The 7,109-nt window shown below is 45.5% G+C and overlaps 1 protein-coding gene across 5 annotated transcripts in view; it reads right to left on the bottom strand.

Annotated features, from left to right (window-relative positions):
* Positions 1–7,109, bottom strand: part of LOC115158899 (lipoma-preferred partner homolog) — a 357,166-nt gene that overhangs the window by 131,551 nt on the left and 218,506 nt on the right. The gene's annotated exons all lie outside the window — the stretch shown is intronic.

Below are 7,109 nucleotides of genomic sequence, written 5' to 3'. Positions count from 1 at the left end.
AGGAAGAGAGAGGCAGAGAGAGAGAGAGAGAGGCAGCAGAGAGAGAGAGAGAGAGAGAGAGAGACTTTTAAAAGGGGGCTTTACTCAACTGAAGCAATCTGACTTCCTGCTGTCTTGTTTTCCAGCGCTGTACTGGCTGTTAACATCGGGAGGGAGAGGAAGGGGGGGGGGGGGGTTACCAGTAGCCAGCTCGCAGCAGCGTGAATGAGCCCGGCACGACCTGCGCTGAACTGACGTTTCCATTTGCGTGGATTCACGTGGGATTGGATAGTTATTGGAGGTGGGATATTTTTAGAAAACGGCAGTGTTTGTTGTCTCTGCACTAAATCAAGTGATTACAGCGCCTTAGGGACTCTGGGTCCCTCTTTCACGGAGGGGAATCATGGGTCCTAGGAATACAGGAATACATTACCTTCTACATTAGGATCACTAATGGCATGAATAATCCATAAAGTTAAGTGATTAGTAACAAACTATGTGTGATTAGTATTATTGTGTTATTTGCTACAACAACAAACAAACAAAAGCATGCTACTTCCCTAGCCCATAAATGAATTGTGCATGTATGAAATCAGTTTATATTAATGTGCGCTAGCATTTTACTTGGGTGTGAAAAATCATCCTTATCCAAAACAATTAGAGGGATTGTTGCTGACAGGCTGACTTTCACAGGTCCCAGGTCACAACACAGGGAGAAGTGATATAGGGCGTTAATACATACATTAAGTTACCCATATGGAGCCGTCTCACTCTCTATTCAATACCCAGACAACAGAACCATGTCTAGGAGACAGTTTGTCAACAGAAGTGTCGTGTGTGTGTGTGTGTGTGTGTGTGTGTGTGTATTAACACCCTGGCCATCCTACAATCTAAGCTTGATGCCCTCAATCTCACACAAATAATCAATGAACCCACCAGGTACCACCCCAAATCCATAACCATGGGCACCCTCATAGATATCATCCTAATCAACGTGCCCTCTAAATACACCTCTGCTGTTTTCAACCAAGATCTCAGCGATCACTGCCTCATTGCCTGCACCCGTAATGGGTCAGCGGTCAAACGACCTCCACTCATCACTGTCAAACGCTCCCTGAAACACTTCAGCGAGCAGGCCTTTCTAATCGACCTGGCCCGGATATCCTGGAAGGATATTGACCTCATCCCGTCAGTAGAGGATGCCTGGTTATTTTTTTAAATGCCTTCCTCACCATCTTAAATAAGCATGCCCCTTTCAAGAAATTTAGAACCAGGAACAGATATAGCCCTTGGTTCTCTCCAGACCTGACTGCCCTTAACCAACACATAAACATCCTGTGGCGTTCTGCATTAGCATCGAACAGCCCCCGTGATATGCAACTTTTCAGGGAAGTTAGAAACCAATATACACAGGCAGTTAGAAAAGCCAAGGCTAGCTTTTTTCAAACAGAAATTTGCTTCCTGCAACACAAACTCAAAAAGGTTCTGGGACACTGTAAAGTCCTTGGAGAATAAGAACACCTCCTCCCAGCTGCCCACTGCACTGAGGATAGGAAACTCTGTCCACTATAATTGAGAATTTCAATAAGCATTTTTCTAGAGCTGGCCATGCTTTCCACCTGGCTACCCCTACTCCGGTCAACAGCACTGCATCCCCCACAGCAACTCGCCCAAGCCTTCCCCATTTCTCCTTCTCCCAAATCCAGTCAGCTGATATTCTGAAAGAGCTCCAAAATCTGGACCCCTACAAATCAGCCGGGCTAGACAATCTGGACCCTTTCTTTCTAAAATTATCTGCCGAAATTATTGCAACCCCTATTACTAGCCTTTTCAACCTCTCTTTCGTATCGTCTGAGATCCCGAAAGATTGGAAAGCAGCTGCGGTCATCCCCCTCTTCAAAGGGGGGACACTCTTGACCCAAACTGCTACAGACCTATATCTATCCTACCCTGCCTTTCTAAGGTCTTTGAAAGCCAAGTCAACAAACAGATTACCAACCATTTCGAATCCCACCGCACCTTCTCCGCTATGCAATCTGGTTTCAGAGCTGATCATGGGTGCACCTCAGCCACGCTCAAGGTCCTAAACGATATCTTAACCACCATCGATAAGAAACAATACTGTGCAGCCATATTCAATGACCTGGCCAAGGCTTTCGACTCTGTCAATCACCACATCCTCATCGGCAGACTCCATAGCCTTGGTTTCTCAAATGACTGCCTCGCCTGGTTCACCAACTACTTCTCTGATAGAGTTCAGTGTGTCAAATCAGAGGGCCTGTTGTCCGGACCTCTGGCAGTCTCTATGGGTGAGCCACAGGGTTCAATTCTCAGGCTGACTCTTTTCTCTGTATACATCAATGATGTTGCTCTTGCTGCTGGTGATTCTCTGATCCACCTCTACGCAGACGACACCATTCTGTGTACTTCTGGCCCTTCTTTGGACACTGTGTTAACAACCCTCCAGACGAGCTTCAATGCCATACAACTCTTCTTCCGTTGCCTCCAACTGCTCTTAAATGCAAGTAAAACTAAATGCATGCTATTCAATCGATCACTGCCTGCACCTGCCCGTCCGTCCAGCATCACTACTCTGGACGGTTCTGACTTAGAATATGTGGACAACTACAAATACCTGGGTGTCTGGTTAGACTGTAAACTCTCCTTCCAGACTCACATCAAACATCTCTAATCCAAAATTAAATCTAGAATCGGCTTCCTATATCGCAACAAAGCATCCTTCACTCATGCTGCCAAACACACCCTCGTAAAACTGACCATCCTACTGATCCTCGACTTTGGCGATGTCGTTTACAAAATAGCCTCCAATACTCTACTCAATATATTGGATGCAGTCTATCACATTGACATCCATTTTGTCACCAAAGCCCCATATATTACCCACCACTGTGACCTGTACGCTCTCGTTGGCTGGCCCTCGCTTCATACTCGTCACCAAACCCACTGGCTCCAGGTCATCTACAAGACCCTGCTAGGTAAAGTCCCCCCTTATCTCAGCTCGCTGGTCATCACAGCAGCACACACCTGTAGCATGCGCTCCAGCAGGTATATCTCTCTGGTCACCCCCAAAGCCAATTCCTCCTTCGGCCGCCTCTCCTTCCAGTTCTCTGCTGCCAATGACTGGAACAAACTACAAAAATCTCTGAAACTGGAAACACTTATCTCCCTCACTAGCTTTAAGCACCAGCTGTCAGAGCATCTGTAATAACAGTCTGGTCAGAGAGGTGCTGTTCCATCTGTAATAACAGTCTGGTCAGAGAGGTGCTGTTCCATCTGTAATAACAGTCTGGTCAGAGAGGTGCTGTTCCATCTGTAATAACAGTCTGGTCAGAGAGGTGTTGTTCCATCTGTAATAACAGTCTGGTCAGAGAGGTGCTGTTCCATCTGTAATAACAGTCTGGTCAGAGAGGTGCTGTTCCATCTGTAATAACAGTCTGGTCAGAGAGGTGCTGTTCCATCTGTAATAACAGTCTGGTCAGAGAGGTGCTGTTCCATCTGTAATAACAGTCTGGTCAGAGAGGTGCTGTTCCATCTGTAATAACAGTCTGGTCAGAGAGGTGCTGTTCCATCTGTAATAACAGTCTGGTCAGAAAGGTGCTGCAGAGCAGCTGTTTAGCACACACTCACAGAGAGAGAGAGAGAGAGAGAGAGAGAGAGAGAGATGATAAATACAAAATCAAGGAATACTATAATTGACATTTTCCACAGTCATCATCCATATCTCTGGCTGTAAATGTAATTAAGAGAAACAGGTGATATTCTAGAACACTGACTGATCTGATAAATGATATTCTAGAACACTGACTGATCTGATAAATGATATTCTAGAACACTGACTGATCTGATAAATGATATTCTAGAACAACGACTGATCTGATAAATGATATTCTAGAACAACGACTGATCTGATAAATGATATTCTAGAACACTGACTGATCTGATAAATGATATTCTAGAACACTGACTGATCTGATAAATGATATTCTAGAACACTGACTGATCTGATAAATGATATTCTAGAACACTGACTGATCTGATAAATGATATTCTAGAACACTGACTGATCTTTGTGGGCTATACTCGGCCTTGTCTTCGGACGGTAAGTTGGTGGTTGTAAACATCCCTCTAGTGGTGTGGGGGGCTGTGCTTTGGCAAGTGGGTGGGGTTATATCCTGCCTGTTTGGCCCTGTCCGGGGGTATCATCGGATGGGGCCACAGTGTCTTCTGATCCCTCCTGTCTCAGCCTCCAGTATTTATGCTGCAGTAGTTTATCTGTCGGGGGGCTAGGGTCAGTCTGTTACATCTGGAGTATTCTCTTGTCTTATCCGGTGTCCTGTGTGAATTTAAATATGCTCTCTCTAATTCTCTCTTTCTCTCTTTCTTTCTTTCTCTCGGAGGACCTGAGCCCTAGGACCATGCCTCAGGACTACCTGGCATGATGACTCCTTGCTGTCCCCAGTCCACCTGGCCATGTTGCTGCTCCAGTTCCCACTGTTCTGCCTGCGGCTACGGAACCCTGACCTGTTCAGCGGACATGCTTGTTGCACCCTCGACAACTACTATGATTATTATTATTTGACCATGCTGGTCATTTATGAACATTTTAACATCTTGACCATGTTCTGTTATAATATCCACCCGGCACAGCCAGAAGAGGACTGGCCACCCCTCATAGCCTGGTTCCTCTCTAGGTTTCTTCCTAGGTTTTTGGCCTTTCTAGGGAGTTTTTCCTAGCCACCGTGTTTCTTTCACATGCATTGCTTGCTGTTTGGGGTTTTAGGCTGGGTTTCTGTACAGCACTTTGAGATTTCAGCTGATATACGAAGGGCTATATAAATACATTTGATTTGATTTGATCTGATAAATGATATTCTAGAACACTGACTGATCTGATAAATGATATTCTAGAACACTGACTGATCTGATAAATTATATTGTAGAACACTGACTGATCTGATAAACAATTGTATAGAACACTGACTGATCTGATAAACAATTGTATAGAACACTGACTGATCTGATAAATAATTGTATAGAACACTGACTGATCTGATAAATAATTGTATAGAACACTGACTGCTGTGAGAAATGTGGAAGACCTTTCGTACTGTACTGTAGGCTTTGTAAGAGGCTTTGTGTGTGTGTGTGTGTGTGTGTGTGTGTGTTGTACGTCTATAAGCGAGTGTTACTGTATGTTTTGTAAGAGCTGTGTTAGTGTGCGTGTGTGTGCGTGTGTGTGTGTGTGTGTGTGCAAGAAACTAGGTCAGCATTGGGATATGACACATCCCCCTGGAAAGAGAGATGTGAAAATCAGAGAGGAGAGGAGAGGAGGGGAGAGGAGGAGGACAGGAGAGGAGAGGAGAGGACAGGAGAGGAGAGGAGAGGAGAGGAGAGGACAGGAGAGGAGAGGACAGGAGAGGAGAGGAGAGGGGCTGAGGTGAGAGGAGAGGAGAGGAGAGGAGAGGGCTGAGGTGAGAGGAGAGGAGGGGAGAGGAGAGGAGAGGGCTGAGGTGAGAGGAGGGGAGAGGAGAGGAGAGGGCTGAGGTGAGAGGAGAGGAGGGGAGAGGAGAGTAGAGGAGAGGGCTGAGGTGAGAGGAGAGGAGAGGAGAGGAGAGGGCTGAGGTGAGGTGAGAGGAGAAGGCTGCCACAAGCAGTCGTAGCAGAGAGAGGGAAAAACAGCTATACAGATAACTACACAAATCATTGGGACATTCAGAGATAAAAACAGCTCACAACCACTATCTCTTCATAAAGTATAATTACATAAAACTACAGCAAACACTACATTTTAGAGAAAGGTTTGTCTCCCTGGTTTGGCTGTTTGTCTGTTGAGGTCTGTCCCTCCTGCTCTGTCCTCTCCAATGTGGTCCTTGATTGTGTCAAATTCAATGAAGTTTTATAAAGCCATTTTTACATCAGCAATTATCACAAAGTGATTAACAGATACCCAGGCTAAAACCCCAAAGAGCAAGACATGATGTCTATTTCAAAACATATAGTGAGGATGATGACGATACACAAGTTTATATATATTATATATGTTATCTGAAATATACACAAGTTTATATATATTATATATGTTATCTGAAATATACACAAGTTTATATATATTATATATGTTATCTGAGATATACACAGGTTTATATATATTATATATGTTATCTGAAATATACACAGGTTTATATATAATGACATATGTTATCTGAGACAAACACAAAAACTAAGCCATGAGGTCGAAGGAATTGTCCGTAGTGCTCCGAGACAGGATTGTGTCGAGGCACAGATCTGGGGAAGGGTACCAAAACATTTCTGCAGCATTGAAGGTCCCCAAGAACACAGTGTCCTCCATCATTCTTAAATGGAAGAAGTTTGGAACCACCAAGACTCTTCCTAGAGCTGGCTGCCCGGCCAAACTGAGCCATCGGGGGAGAAGGGCCTTGGTCAGGGAGGTGACCAAGAACCTGATGGTCACTCTGACAGAGCTCCAGAGTTCCTCTGTTATGATGGGAGAACCTTTCAGAAGGACAACCATATCTGCAGCACTCCACCAATCAGGCCTTTATGGTAGAGTGGCCAGACAGAAGCCACTCCTCAGTAAAAGGCACATGACAGCCCGCTTGGAGTTTGCCAAAAGGCACCTAAAGATTCTCAGACCATGGAAAACAAGACTCTCTGGTCTGACGAAACCAAGATTGAACTCTTTGGCCTGAATGCCAAGCGTCACATCTGCAGGAAACCTGGCACCATACCTACGGTGAAGCATGGTGGGGGCAGCATCTTGCTGTGGGGATGTTTTTCAGGGGCAGGGACCGGGTGACTAGTCAGGATCGAGGCAAAGATGACCGGAACAAAGTACAGAGAGATCTTTGGTGAAAACCTGCTCCAGAGCGCTCAGGACCTCAGACTGGGGGCGAAGGTTCACCTTCCAACAGGACAACGACCGTAAATACACAGCCAAGACAACGCAGGAATGGCTTCGGGACAAGTCTCTGAATGTCCTTGAGTGACCCAGCCAGAGCCTGGACTTGAATCCAATCGAACATCTCTGGAGAGACCTGAAAATAGCTGTGCAGCGATGCTCCCCATCCAACCTGACAGAGCTTGAGAGG

This window comes from Salmo trutta, chromosome 22 (assembly GCF_901001165.1).
Source record: "Salmo trutta chromosome 22, fSalTru1.1, whole genome shotgun sequence".
NCBI classification, from domain to species: domain Eukaryota; kingdom Metazoa; phylum Chordata; class Actinopteri; order Salmoniformes; family Salmonidae; genus Salmo; species Salmo trutta.
The sequence above is the reverse complement of the archived record's forward strand: the minus strand, read 5'-3'. Positions and strand labels throughout refer to the sequence as shown.